The sequence below is a fragment of the Camellia sinensis genome, chromosome 6, assembly GCF_055761805.1.
Source record: "Camellia sinensis isolate YWXY chromosome 6, ASM5576180v1, whole genome shotgun sequence".
Classification (NCBI taxonomy): Eukaryota; Viridiplantae; Streptophyta; class Magnoliopsida; order Ericales; family Theaceae; genus Camellia; species Camellia sinensis.
The window spans coordinates 146857242-146872653 of record NC_138966.1 but is presented as its reverse complement, the minus strand read 5'-3'; the positions used below and the strand labels follow the sequence as shown (position 1 = coordinate 146872653).

Here is a 15412-nt window from a genome sequence, read left to right as displayed (position 1 = left end):
ATATTAAATTGAATGGGAAAGTGAATTAATACTATATTTGTTATTTGAATGGGAGTTATTATTTCATATTAGTGTTATTTAGTTTTATTATTGGTGTTCTTTTAGTTCAATTACATAAAATTAGCACAATTTCAAAACCAAAAAAAGAAAAGAAAGATAAGACGGCGTTTTTCAAATGCCACTATAACGGTTGGAATTTTTAAAATTAAAAAAACCTATGAAGGTGTTTTAAAAACGTCGCTAAAATCATACTGACGTCACAGTATTGTTAGGGCAGGGCATTTGGCGGCGTTTTTAAAAACGCCGCCTATACTAATACAGCGACGTTTTCCAAACGCCATAAAGTTATAGCGACGGCCGCGTCATCGGCGTTTGGTATTAAACGTCACAAAAAGAATTGATGACGTTTTTGGTACCTATAGCGGCGTTTTTTAAACGCCGCTAAAAGCCTAATTTCCAGCAGTGATAACTACAAGCAATGAATTGGTTACTGTGTGGGACCTGGAGGTGGGCAAGATAAATCCTTCTGAGCATAAGCAACTAAAGCTTGCTAGGAGTTTTACCCGTGGTATCATTGACAGGGATCTTAAACCAAGCTCCAGTGAAAGGAAGTAAGTCCAAAATCCAGTCATCAGAAACTAAAAAACAAATCTTTTCTTTAGCTTTATTGGATAAAATTAGAAGTGTGAAACTAAATCTTTTATTTTCTTTAGCTACTGAATGACTGATGTGAAAGCACTTGAGAGTTGAACCCAACAGTTATCAAGTTTGTAAGACATGTTATTTGAAAAATCAAATGTTTTGGGATGGGGTTTGTAAGGAATGTAAAATGTGTGATTTTAATTCCTGTGGTTAAAATCATACTGTTTTCATGCAAAAGTAGATGTTTGCTGCCAAAAAACTATAATTAAATAATGATGATATATATGTCATTGTGGAGATTTTCAGACACCATGTCATGAATCCTCCGTATCAGAAACTATCTATTAGAAAAAAGGATACTACCATGCATACTTGTCACGTGTCAAAAATTACAGGCTTGAGGCATTATTTTGCAGAATTTCCTCACCAAAAACATGGCTCAACTTCTCAAGTTGTACCTAAATCTTCTCTCTTCTCTCTTCCTCTTCCTCCCGTCCTTTGCCTCATAATTTAAATCTGAACTAATAAATTTATGTTAGCAAAGGTTATGTTAAGATATCTCTTCCTTGTCTATCATGTCAATACAGAGAATATTAAAATACCCCCCAACAAGGATTTTAAGTGGTGATGAAAGGCAGCTCTTGTGGAAATTTCGTTTTTCATTGATGTCAGAGAAGAGGGCTCTCACAAAGTTTCTCCGTTGTGTTGAATGGAGTGATGTTCAGGTTAGTATGTTATTTTTCTTTCTTCTTTCTTTTTCTTTATTGTCATATTATATTATTCCTTTCCATGGGCCAAACTATAAGAGCATTGCACAATTTTTCCCCCCAGCTTGTGCAGTTGGAATCTCTTGTTACTAATTAAATTTCATGTGATGTGACTGTTGTGTAAATGCCAATTCTTAATTAAATTTCATGTGATGTGACTGTTGTGTAGTATTACTCTCATATTTTTGTCGTGTAAATGCCAATTCTTAATTCACCTCACAACCAACACTACAATAAATTAAGGTTTTAGAGGAGGGGAAAAAACATTAAGGACGAAAATGACATATTTTTGTCATTATTGTATTGTTAGTGATCAAATTGAAAATTTAATATTAAATCACTATCCGTTTGAAATCAAAATTTTCGTTTGAAAAGGTAAATCTTTTTGTATGAAATATTTTTTCCCTAAAAGTATATCTATTAGTGATATTTTTAAAATTATGCTGCTAAAGTTGGGTTTGGATTTAAAATTGAGTAGAGATTGGAAATGTTTGGAAAAATGTGATGGAACTTGGATCATCCCTAAGGAGCATTAAACTTAACCGAAAAAAGGCGTTAAGGGGGTTAGAGCCGAAAACGTCACAACCAGCCCCCATGCCAAATATGACTTGTGACAACTGACGGAATGTTATTCAGACCCGTAGGTTGGGATTTAGAGCTGAATACGCCCACAACTTAATCGAAAAAGGGCGTTTCGGGGGCGAAAATTCAAAACAGCCCCCGAACCGCCATGTGGCCGACACGGGCAGCTTCCCCATACCAAATAGGACATGTGACAACTGACGAAATGTTATTCGGACCCATAGGTTGGGGTTTAGAGCCGAACACGCCCAAAACTTAGTCGAAAAAGGGCGTTTTGGGAGCAAAAATTCAAAACAGCCCCCGAACCGCCGTGTGGCCGACACAAACAGCTTCCCCATGCAAATAGAACTTGTGACAACTGCCGTGTGGCCGACACGAACAGCTTCCCCATGCCAAATATGACTTGTAACAACTGAAGGAATGTTATTCGGATCTGTAAGTTGGGATTTAGAGCCGAATACGCCCAAAACCTATGTTACATGGACTCGGGTACGGGTGTCGGGTGCGGGTATGTATCTAGAGGTCGGACTCATCAAATCATAAATTTAAGGATACGAGGACTCGGCAAAAAAATGTCATATTTTTATATTTTTAATCTAATATGTGAGATAAAATGGTATTATATTTAACTTATAGTGTCAAAATGACATTTATAGCAATTATATAACAATATATACATATAATAATAGTGTTATATACAATTATATATGAAGTATCCGTTGAAAAGTATCCGACACATATCCCATACCCTTGTCCGAGTGTCGGGTGTCCGACACGGGTATTTGATTTAATTTGAAGAGTCCATGTAACATAGCCCAAAACTTAGTCGAAAAAGGGCGTTTTAGGGGCGAAAATTCAAAACAGCCCCCGAACCGCCATGTGGCCGACACGAACAGCTTCCCCATGCCAAATATGACTTGTGACAACTGACGGAATGTTATTCGGACCCGTAGGTTGGGATATAGAGACGAATACGCCAAAACTTAGTCAAAAAACGGCCTTTCGGGGGCGAAAATTCAAAACAACCCTTGAACCGCCGTGTGGCCGATACGAACACCTTCCCCATGCCAAATAGGACTTGTGACAACTGACGGAATGTTATTCGGACCCGTAGGTTGGGATTTAGAGACGAATACGCCCAAATCATATCATATCATATATGAATGCTTTGTTAATTATGGAATCTAGGAGGACTAGGACTTGCTGTGCCTTTTAGATTTTTCAACTGTGTTTTTTAGATTTTCGTGAGGAGAAATGGGTTACACTACAGTTTATATTAGTAAGAGTTGAAAGATAGGTTCATTTGTAACCACTATGTTTACTAAAGTATTTCTTTTTATTGTTTTGATAATTTTGAATAGCCAATAAAATCTTGTAACTGTTCAGCATTCCATTTGACTGCATGTGTTTGGACAATTTGTATTTCTTGATGACGACTCATTAATTGGACATGGCAAAAAGTTCGATGATAAGGTTGTGTTAGTTTTTTATTTTATTTAAGTTTATTTTTAAAAATCATGTTGTATGTATTTATGGCCTTATTGAATTTGTTCTGCAATATTTGAAGTCAAAGAATTAAATATTAGAGGCCATTAAATGAAATTTATTTGTTTGCAGTAAAACTTAATAGTCTTAAACCCCTATCAAATCCTTGGGAATTTTGTTGATAAATTACTGTAGTAGCAACAAATTGGACTAACATACCGAACTTGAGATTGTAACCAACCCAACAATGAAAGTTCACAGCAAGAGACAAAAAAGATACAAATAGAAGCTAGATATGGAGGATACACAATGCACGAGCCATGTTCAGGTTTCTGTGGTAGATGATTATTCATTATCAAATGCACTTGATTGAAAAACCACTCAACATGTGTGAACATGGATTATTCTATCTTCATTTTATAGAATCTGGAGAAAATGCAACTTGTAATATTGCATGGTTACAAATGCCAATACAAAACAAGGAATGCTAGGATCATATAAATGTTTGTGATAAATGAGGGAAAATATGTCACTTCATCTTCTCATTATGTGAATATTGTGTTAATGCTTACAAATTTTCTCAGTGCATGTCGAATATCTAATTCTAGTGTCTGTCTGGATTAATTGGGAGTGAATTGAGATGATTCCCTGTTTACAAGTATCCCATACTTTTTGGGTATTTTAAAAACAGACAGTTTAAATAGAAAATATATCCAAAATGATGTGCTAATGATATTTTTGTAGGCCCACATGCAAAGATCATTTTTTTTTTAATCTCATCAGTACTTTACATTAAATTGATCACAATATAAAAAATTACTGAATAGTTGTCTTTGTGGGCCATTAGCTTAATTTGTATATATTATTTGTAGTCATTATTTTCAAATATTGAGTGTCATGGTAATTTGTATTGGTCAGGACTTGGTGCGCACATAAAAAATCAGTGACTTGCTTGACATTTTCCAGCTATGATTCATTTCTTATTTCTGGTTCAGAAGATGGCATGATCATTATTTGGCCTAGGATCGGGTAAAAAAAGTGAATCTTCGTTTCTTCAACAATTTAATGTTTGTATTTGAATCTCGTTTAGTTTTATTTTTCAGGAAAAATAAATAACTGACTTTGTAATCACATTGTTTGGTGGAAGTTTGGTAGACGAGACAGATTGTTGGACTGTGGCTTTAAAACTAAATTTTTCATTGGAGCTTTCAGCCTCTATAACGGGCCTATTAACTGCATCAAGTGGCTCAAGTTCAATTTTTTTATCAAGCTCCCTCGATGGCACATGCAAGGTTACTTAATTATGTTAAATGTTTCATAATAATATCTTCCTAGCTTGAGTATTTTTGTTTCTCGAAATGATTTATTTTCGTATTGTAGGTATGGGACCTTGTTACTGGAAGACTTTTACAAACTCGAGCTTTTCCACTGCCAATTACTGCAATAGTTGTTGATCCAACAGAGGTGAAGTTATTTTCTGGTGGTATAGATTACTAGTGGATATTTCTTTTTCATATACGGAAGACGTCATTTTTGTATGATTATCTGTTTGTATGGAATTATTATTTTGGGTTGGATTATATTTGGTTTGTATAGAATTTGAAGTTACAAGACCAAATTTTTGGATGGTTAAAAGTGAAATAGAAATAGACATATGTATTGTTTTGTTTATATATAAGGTGCAGGTTGCACGAAATAAATACAAGTTGTGCAGAAATTAATAATAATAATAAAAAAAAAACACTAAATAAAGTTTTTGGTGACTAAATGTTTAGTAGCAAAAAAAAAAAAAACTTGTTGGCTACTAAAAATTTAGTAGCCAAAAACAAACCAAAGATTTTTTGGTGATTAAAAATTTAGAAGTAAAAAATATATGAGACTTTAGGTGACTAAATAGTTTAGTAGCTAAAAAAAAAAATGAAAAATAATTTTTTTTGGCGACTAAATATTTAGTAGCTAATAATAAATGATACTTTGGGCGACTAAAATTTTTAGTCGTTGAAAATGAAAATTAATTTTTTTTGAAAACTTTTGGCGACTAAATATTTAGTCACCAATTTATGACTTTTGGCTACTAAAAAATATTTAGTCGCCAATACCTCATACTTTTCCCTACTAAAACATTAGTAGTCATTATAGGACTTTTGGCGACTGAATTTTTTTTAGTCGCCAAAACCTTCCCCGACCGTTTTCCCACGACAAATCTGGTGACCAAAATATTTAGTCGGGAAAAGGCTTCAGCGACTAAAAACCTTACTTTTAGTGACTAAAACTTTAGTCGCCAAAAGTACATTTTCTTGTAGTGCATCTCAAGTTTGTTATTGATTGCAATAATGATGGGTTTACATTCAGTTGAACACCTTTGTTTTTGCCTGCCATTACTTGATCTATATATACATATATGTACTTTTTGCACTTAGAATATATATATACACACATATACATAGTAGAAAGAGAAAGTGAGAGTTTTATAGAAAAATTTATAGAGATAAAAGGAGTTGTTGTTAGATGGCTGTTTCATGAAAAGTGATGCAGATCATAATTTATAAATGATATATTTATTTTAATATTTTAGTGTTTAATTATAATTATTATTTAACGTTAAAATATTTAATTTTATATTTTTTTAGGTTGCCTATTTAGTTTATTTCTTTGTTTGACAAGAATTTATATTTTTCTTTTTAAATATTCTTGAGTTGCAAGAATATATATTTTCCTTTTTAGATTTTCTTGACTAGCAAGACTTATTTTAGTATAAATAAAGATATAAACCTTAGGGGAAGAGAAGTTGAATTTGATCAATATATTTGATTAATGAAAATTGAGAATGTTCTCAAAATTGTATGTTTGGTTTCAATTTTCTGAATTTAATTTTCTGAAAATTGATTTTTTTGTTTTTCATTTTTTTTTTGTTTTTGGTGAATATTTTTAAAATTTTAAGCAATTTTTTTACTTTTTTAGATTCACCTTACTTAGATGCATCTAAAAAGTAAAATATTTTTTAAAAAATATTTTTAAAAATCAATAAATACACAAGAATATTAAAAATGTACTGAATTCTCGTTTTTTTTTTTTTTTTTTTTTTGTATTTTTAGTATTTAGTGATTTTTCTAAAGATTTTTTTTCACAAATATTATATTTTTTAAGTGTATTTATGTTAGGTGTATCTAAAAATTTTAAAAATTGCTTAGAATATTAAAAAAATTTAGTGAAAACAAACAAATACAGAAAATAAAAAATTTTAATTTTCTGAAAAGTGAATCCGGAAAATAGGAACCAAACAAGCATTCTTAGAAAGAGTATCTCTAGTTCAGATTTATTCGTAATTATTTGCTCTTCTTTTCGATACCTTCCCTTCTAGGGAAGGTAGTGAGGATTGAGTGATTGGGCGCATTTTGTTCGGCATTCAATTTTACTCATTTATTAATTTTATAACAGAACTTTGTAAAACTTTATTTTTACATGAAAACTGGGTGGTTGGTGCGCACAGGGAAAGAATTGGGGGTGCTGGTGATTATTTATGGACAAATTATGTTGTGGGCAATTGAGTTACAGGGGAAAATCCTATGGAAAATGATTTTTTTCACAAAATTAGTTTTTATTTTTTTTTCAATGTTCACAAAACAAAATTTGAAAAACAAAATCAAACAATTGTTCTTGGACTGCTTTGGATCATTTGTTTCGTAAACCAATCTCTTTGAATTACATGTTCATTACTGTGGGTTTGTTTGATAACATTTTGATGCACACATAAAACTAAAACTGTGGGTTTCTTTTTCCTTCTATTCTTTATGCTGTGCAGAACTTGTTCACAGAGTTGAGTGTATGTATTGTTGTGGGTTGGGTTGCTTCATTGTATAAGTATTTTTTATTTTATAAAATTATTTACTCATTAACTCATTTAATCAGGGTAAAATTGGTATTCTCAAAACATAGACAAACAGGTGCCGTTTGATAACACTTACGTTTTCAATTTTCAGTTTATATTTACAAAAATTTTAAAAACTCAAATAAAGACTTGTTTGGTAAATTTTTTATTTATAAATCAATTGTTTTAGTTTATAAAATTTGGCCAAAAAATGAGTACTCAAAAAATGAGTTTACGTTTTGAGTTTTTTTTTTTTTACCACCCAACACTAGTCACCACCCGTCACCATTTTCCACCACCGTCTTCCGCCACCACCACCCACCCCCCCCACCACCACCTGCCACTACCACTCACCACTCACTTTCCACCACCACCCACCACCCGCCACCACCACCCACTTGCCACCTACCACCCACCTGCTACCCACTCGCCACCACCACCCACCACCCACCTGCTACCTACTCCCCACCACCACCCACCCCTTGCCACCACTACCACCACCACCACCACCCACTACCCACCTGCCACCCACCCCCTACCATCCACCGCCCGCCACTACCACCCGCCACCACCACCACCAGCCACCAGCCACCAGCCACCTGCCACCAGCCACCCGCCACCACCAGCCACCAGCCACTTGCCACCCACCCGCCACCACCACCCACCACCATCACCCACCACCTACCCGCCACCCACCTGCCACCACCACTCGCTACCGTCACCCACCCACCCGCCACCTACCTGCCACTACCCACCACCATCCGCCATCCGCCATCCGCCACCCACCTGTCACCACCACCCACCACTCGCCACCACCACCACCCATTCGCTACCACCCACCACCCGCTATCGTCACCTACCACCAACACCCGCCATTTGCCACCCACCTGCCATCACCACCCACCACCCGCCGCCGCCGCCGCCGCCACCACCACCACCCACTCGCTACCACCCACCACCCACCCATCCACCACCACCACCACCACCACCCGCCATTATTTTCCACCACCGTCTTCCGCCGCCATTACTCGTCTCCATCCACCACCCGCCACCACTTGCCATTTCTCACTCTTTTTTATATTTTAAAATTTTTTAAAACATTTTGTCTAAACCAAACATGTTTGTAGTTTATGTTTTTCTAAAAATAACAAAGACCAGTTTATAAATTTTTTGTAAACATAAACTGAAAACGTAAACGTTATCAAACAGGCCTACAATGTCTGCTATTTCTGTCATTGTCATTGATTGAAAGTTTACCGAGGGAGGAGTTTGTTACTAACAACTAAACCATAGGGGATATGAGTGTCATTTTTGAAACCTGAGGGGAGTTGTCTGCTATTGTCACAAACTTCAAGGAGGTTAGTGTAATTTACCCCCCCACCTAAAAAAAATATATATATAGATAGATATGGTTAAGTAGAAGCTTGTTGTTTGTGTGATTTGCCTTGTGGATTTAGGAAAAGCTATTCAACATGTGTGAGAGAGAGATAGAGAAAACCTGATCATGAAAATATTGTTGTCATTGTTAAAATTTTCAAATGAGTAACGTTACAATCATCATATTTATATATCATATTGGGTTTATTATGTAATGTATTATTATTATATTGATAACAAATATAAATGATGAGGCTCATTCAAATATGACAAATAAGATGATTAATCCAACATCAAATAGCGAAAAGTGATGAGAAATGTGTTTGTAGAGAAACATATCAGCAAATTTATGTGCAACTCTGAGAAGAAATGATGTGAAGATCCAAACACGTGATATATTATTATTGCATTGATAATAGACAAAGTGATGAGATTCATTCCACCAATATAATTATAACAAATAAGATGATAACTTGATATAGGAAAAAATGATAAGATATTGTAGAAACATATATACCTCTAGATTATACAAAAACCCTGGGAACTACATTAGTTGCTTTGTTAGATTTCAGCTGAAGCTCTTTACTGTATGAGAAGACTTTTTGAGTTAATACAGTTTTGGGGCCTAATCTTGACTGATATCTTGTTACCTCTCTATCTCACCCATCCATGAGAATACAACCTCTACTAGCAGAAACCAAGCACATAATCAGCCCAGTGGTTCATTTTTTTAAATCAATGGGGAAGAGTCCAAGCAAGTTCTAAGTGGTTGTAGAGCATCTTCAACACATTTTCTGAGACAAATTCTCTCTTCATGTGGTTCAAAGTTGACTTCTTCGTTAAATAAAAATAATTATAAATCATTTTAATAAAAAAAATTTAAAATCATTTGATAAACTTATTTTTTATTAAAAAATTCACTTTAATCACTCTAAAAAATCATAAGAAATGTTATAAAAAGAAAAAGAAAAAGGTTTGCTCCAAACAAACTAACATTTTTTTAACATTAACTTAGGAATGTATCAGATAAAAATTAATTAAGTCAATTTGATAACTACAATTCTTATCAATTAAAAATTTAAGCGACTATTAAAATATAGATTAAGAATTAAAAAAAAATTAACATGAATTTTACTTGTAAGTGAGAAAAGAATACCTTGAGATGAAGATCTTGAGATTCAACATTGAATATTAAAACACTGAAAACCTTGAGATTCACAATGTCCTAAACTTAATATGAATATTCAACATCAAAGGCATCCAGATTCATAAGTTTTTTTAAGTCATCTTTTAAAAAAAAATGCCGATCCAGTGAGTCCCACTAGATCAGCATATTTCATGTCAAGAACTTGATCTTTGACCGCAGTTGGCCTATAGTGAGGGGCGTTATCCAATTTTTTGTGAGACTATAGATATTGTTGTTGGGAATTGCTTGGATCGGTTTGCAAAGGTTCTAACTCTGTCGAATGATCCAAGCCATGGGTACAACATTGAGTAGGTATGCAATTGATAGTGTGTTTCCTTAACCTATATGAGTAAGTAAATTGATAAAGACTGATCATTCCTTTTAATTTATGGTCTTACGAATCCAATAATTAGTTTAAAATCATACCAATCCAAGACTCTACACTCATTTCAGTCACTTTCAAATAACTATGCCGATCTAATGAGACCCAGTAAATCAACATATTTCATTTCAAGAACTTGATCTTTAACCACTGTTTAATAGACATGTTTTAGCTAAACAAGATATACAATACTCAAGATTATAAATATACATATATAATTGGTACTAATGATGAAGTTGTTCTCCACTAATGTCTTTAAAGGAAAAACTATCCAACTCCTTGGAAACACACATTTAGTATTTCACCAATTCTTCAAAGTGAGTGCTCACAACAGATCTTCATCAATCTTTGCTACTAGGCAAATTACCCCCTCCTTGTTGCCTGCCAATAACCACCCTATATTTGCATGCCCTAAGAATAGAATAAATCTTCTTAGCCAAAATAATTACGAAAATAAATAAATGAAGATAAATGACAAACAACCAAACAAATTGAAAATCAAGACTTGAATAACAAATTCTGTGCCCACATTCTTAAACTAATCACTAATTAATTACCCTAGACCACTTGCTAATCTAAAACAAGCCGAATTTTTTGGTATATGGGGTCAACAGAATAGGACACCCCGTAAGGCTCACACATGCCAAACTCTTGAGCTTATGAAAGCCCACTCAACCACTAATATGCATTACGTGACCAAAAATATCCAGAGTCACATGCCAATGAATTTCCTTTTATTCCGAAACCCATTGGGAATCCAAATGCCTAAACAGATATCCCACAAGGTCACATAACATATTAGGATTGCTTGAACTTGCCCTTTGATTCGAAGAACTAAGAAACCATATCAACAAAATGACTCCACACAACACCTAGTCCTGTCGTCACTAGAACCTAGTTTAGGAATTTGCAAGAAGCTGATTCTAGGAGATCTATCTCCACTTACCACTTTCTCTCACACATCGATTTTGTTTGGAAGCTGCTATCAAATCAAAAAAATGTGTGCACTGAGAAAGTAGTGTGTGAAAATAGAAGCTCTCCAAATTTCATGGGCAGAAGCTTGCCTGGTTGGATTCAAGCTTCCATATCTAGTTTAAAGTAAAACAAATACAAAGCTAGCTCCACAAAGCAAAAATAAATACATTGGCCATGGATTGTCCACAGCTTGCCAGTTTTATCATTTGCTAAAGGGCCTCATGCCTTCTTTTAAATTAGGAACGAACTAATCCATGATCTTTTTGAAAAAAGATGAGAAAAGAATAAAAAACACATACCTCAAAACATGTAGGTAATTAGACATTTTTTTCCATGACACCATTTGAGGATTCCTTTTTCTCTCTCCAGATTGCCAGTACTTCATCAGTTCTGAACCGCTGTGTGAATGTCGATTCCTCCAGCGGAGTTGACATCCCATTAGCATAAGCTAGGAGACCAGTATACACAATCATTGCCCCATTGTCAACACCATACCTATTATCAATTGTAAACAACATTCCTCCCCCCTCTCGGAGCACATGATTCTGATCATTTCTTGCACGCGCTCATTGCAGCCCACGCCACCAACAATGAGAACATCTTTCTTGTCACAGTGTGCCATTGCCCATTCTGTAATCTCCACAAGCACCGGAATCACAGTCACCTAAACCAATTTAAATTGAATGCAGAAATTGAGCCACAACTAGATCGTGTAAATATTTAACTAAACTAATACTTGCAATTTACAAGAAACAACCATTCCAAACTACCAACTATATAACCTTGTTATCACCACAAAATATGTAATTTTTTTAAATATTGGAAGCATTCCAAATGATTGCCTGAAGGGAATAGCACAAATCTGCAGGGGTGCATTCATTATTTTTTAGCTTTTCCTCAAAAGTGGCTTCAAGATAACTCAGTATTCCACTAAATGAAACATCCATTCCTTTGACAACATAGGGAAAGTCTATCAAATTTTCCCCTCTCTTCGCAAACTGATGAGAAGGGAAAAAATAAAAAGGGCAAATTAAGGAGAGAGCATTTATTTATTGCATCATTTCAAGAACATTCTGTTTGTGGAAAAATAGCATATAACAGCATGATTAGAAGCTAAAGGCTATCTAAGAAAAATTTAGAATATCTCCAGAATGAAAAATAAGCATAAAATAGCAAACCAAAGTCCCACTGTCCCAGAGAGAACCTTCATAAATGAGAGGTGTAATGAACCTCAAAGACATAATCTAAGCTTACCCAAAAAATAAAAAATTACACATCAATCATGTAATATCAACGCAGTGCTTTGCTAAAATGTAGAAAAACAAAAACAGAGATATGAAGATATAATAAAAGGCGGTAGTTAAACATATTTTTTAAAAACGATAATAAGAACTAATCAAATAAGATCAAGGTAGACTAAATATATTGGAGAAACATAAGAAAAAAAAAAACACGGATAAAGCTTCTATTACCTTTATCGAACAAGAACTAACAATAAATTGAACCTTGCACTAAATTCACTAATATCTACTGCTCACTGACCAAACTCAAAATAGAACAAGAAGCACAAAAGTTGAATTGTATATAAAATAATATAATAATAGAACTCAACCCAAAAAAGCCAGCATCCTAACCATTTCAGGTAGGTTTCATCTTAAGCCTTCATTCAACTCCATCTAGAGGCATGCAATCTCATAAATCCGTGGCAACTATTTCTTTCTCATAGCCGCAGCTGATGTTCATTTTGGCCATTCTCTTATTCTTTTATCAACTTAAATTTAATTCTTCCTTTGGGACGAGTGGCAGAAAACTGAGAGGAAAGATTCTATACAAAGGAAAGAAAAGAAAGGGAGGGAAAGGAAGAATTACCTCACCCTTTATCTGTTTGTTTAAACGAAGGAAAGAAAAAGAAATAAATACTACTAACTGCTTATTTAATGATTTTCTGTTACAAATGAAGAGAAGGATGTTATATAGCTGACTACAACACAAAATTCCCACCTTCAATAGAGTTCATAAGGAAGTAAATAATAAAATTTCTTCTTTAAAGATAAAGAAAATTGTCAAACAGTCTCAAAGCCTCATTTATAGTTGTCTTTGTGTGTGTCTTTAGCCTTTTGAGAAGGCAGGGGGGAGAGGATACCAAAATCGAGCTATACAACATTCGAAGATCAGAAATTGGCAAGCCATTTCCCAGTACAGTGCATGCTAGTCAAAGAACATCAGAAGGTGGTCTCATACAAGTATTGATCTCAAACATAATGCAAGACTGAATCATAGTAAGAAGTTTTCTCAAACAATCGACAGAGAACAGATAGATAAAAAAATCTGCTAACTTCTGCAGTTAAACAAGTAAAATGTCAAATAGCAGCTCAATTTTATTTATTTATTTATTTTTTTATCTTCCTCAAGTTTTAAGACATTTCAACACAATAACCTATAAAGATATGACTATTAATGGTCAGTCTCTGTGTGAATTTACCTACTGATATAGGTTAAGGAAACTTGCTGCCAATTGCATACCTATTCAATGCGTGTTCCCACCACTTACATATAGCACAACAGGTCATCTGGACCAGTGACAACCCTTCCCATCTCAATATGAACAACACAATGATTTACTGCAACAATGGTATTAAGCAGTTTCTTGGGGAAGGAATCCCTGCCGTGGTGGGGTAACATAGGTGTGTCTTGTGTTTGACATAATTGAGCCATCATCTTTTTCATCTTTAAGAACAATATGCCTGAATCGAATCTGTCTTCAAATTAGGTTGATGACTTCAACTGAAATTATGTATTCCTGTTATCTGGGAAAAAAAATACATAGTTAAGAGACTCTGTTACAACTAGATCCATTTCATGTGTTGCACGATTGGAGGTGGCTGTAATGATTATGAAGTTGTTGTGAATTATGTAGTTTATTTTATTCATTAAGGATAGTTTAGTACTTTAGATTATTAGGGATTATTAGGGTTTCGTTTCATTCTATTGCTTATATATTTGTACTTCTTTTGATTAATCAATACACAAGTTTTGTCATCTATTATCATGGTATCAGAGCAAGGTTACAAACAGTAGCATACCTCGCAGGTCATCATCGACCATCGCAGCTCTGTCTCTCATCTCACATCGCACATCGCACATCGCAGCTCTGTCCTTCAATCGCAAGGCCATCGCAGCTCTGTCTCTCTCTTCGCAAGGTCATCGAAACAACTCGTCTCACTTGCTGGTTTTGGTTCTGGTTCCATCGCTGGTCCTTGGTTCATTCGTAGACCTAGGTTGGGTATCTCGCTGATCTTCTCTCTATTTTGACCTAGCTCTCATAAAAGGTGAACCTCCATCACTGTTCTCTGGTTTATAGTTTGCCGTGGTTATGAGAAGAGTGCATTGCCACTCTTAACAGGTCATTCATCTCTCTCTCTCTCTCTCCTCTGCTGCGTTTCACTCTGTTTTTGAATGCACTGTAGTTTGGGTATACAATATGGCTGATGATAAATTGCAAGCTATTACTACTAAATTAGATGGTACCAATTATTCTTATTGGTCTCATGTAATGAAAAATTTTATAATGGGTAAAGGTATGTGGAATTATGTTATTGGTATGACTATTAGACCCGTGGAATCTCAAGAAACCGCGGCCGACGTTGCTAAATGGGATAAGGAAAATGCACAAATTCTTACTTGGTTTCATAATTCAGTTCAAATTACCATTGGTATGAATTTTTCCAAGTATTCTACTTCTAAACAAGTTTGGGACTATTTGAAGACTATGTACCTTGAGTCTAACTTTGCAAAGCAGTATGAACTTGAGATGTCTATTCGCAGTGCTAGTCAAAAAGATAAGTCTATTCAGGAGTTCTACAATGAGATGACTACTTATTGGGATCAGCTTGCTTTGATGGAACCGTCCGATTTGCAGTTACTTGACAATTATATCAAGTATCGAGAGAAATAACATCTTGTTCAATTTCTCATGGCCCTTCGTGATCAATTTGAGCCACTTCGGGGAGCTATTCTTCATCGGTCTCCCTTGCCTTCTGTGGATGGTGCTGTCCGTGAGCTTATTGCGGAAGAAACTCGGTTTAAGGTGGCTCATGGTATTCCTGCTTCCCAGTCAGTTTTTGCCACTCCTCCGCTCATGCCCACCC

The 15412-nt window shown here is 34.9% G+C and overlaps 1 long non-coding RNA gene and 1 pseudogene across 1 annotated transcript in view; one reads left to right on the top strand and one right to left on the bottom strand.

Moving 5' to 3' along the window:
* LOC145792953 (uncharacterized) overlaps window positions 1-15412 on the top strand; it is a 288938-nt gene that overhangs the window by 14408 nt on the left and 259118 nt on the right. The window lies entirely within an intron of this gene.
* LOC145792539 (uncharacterized) lies at window positions 11582-14438 on the bottom strand (annotated as a pseudogene).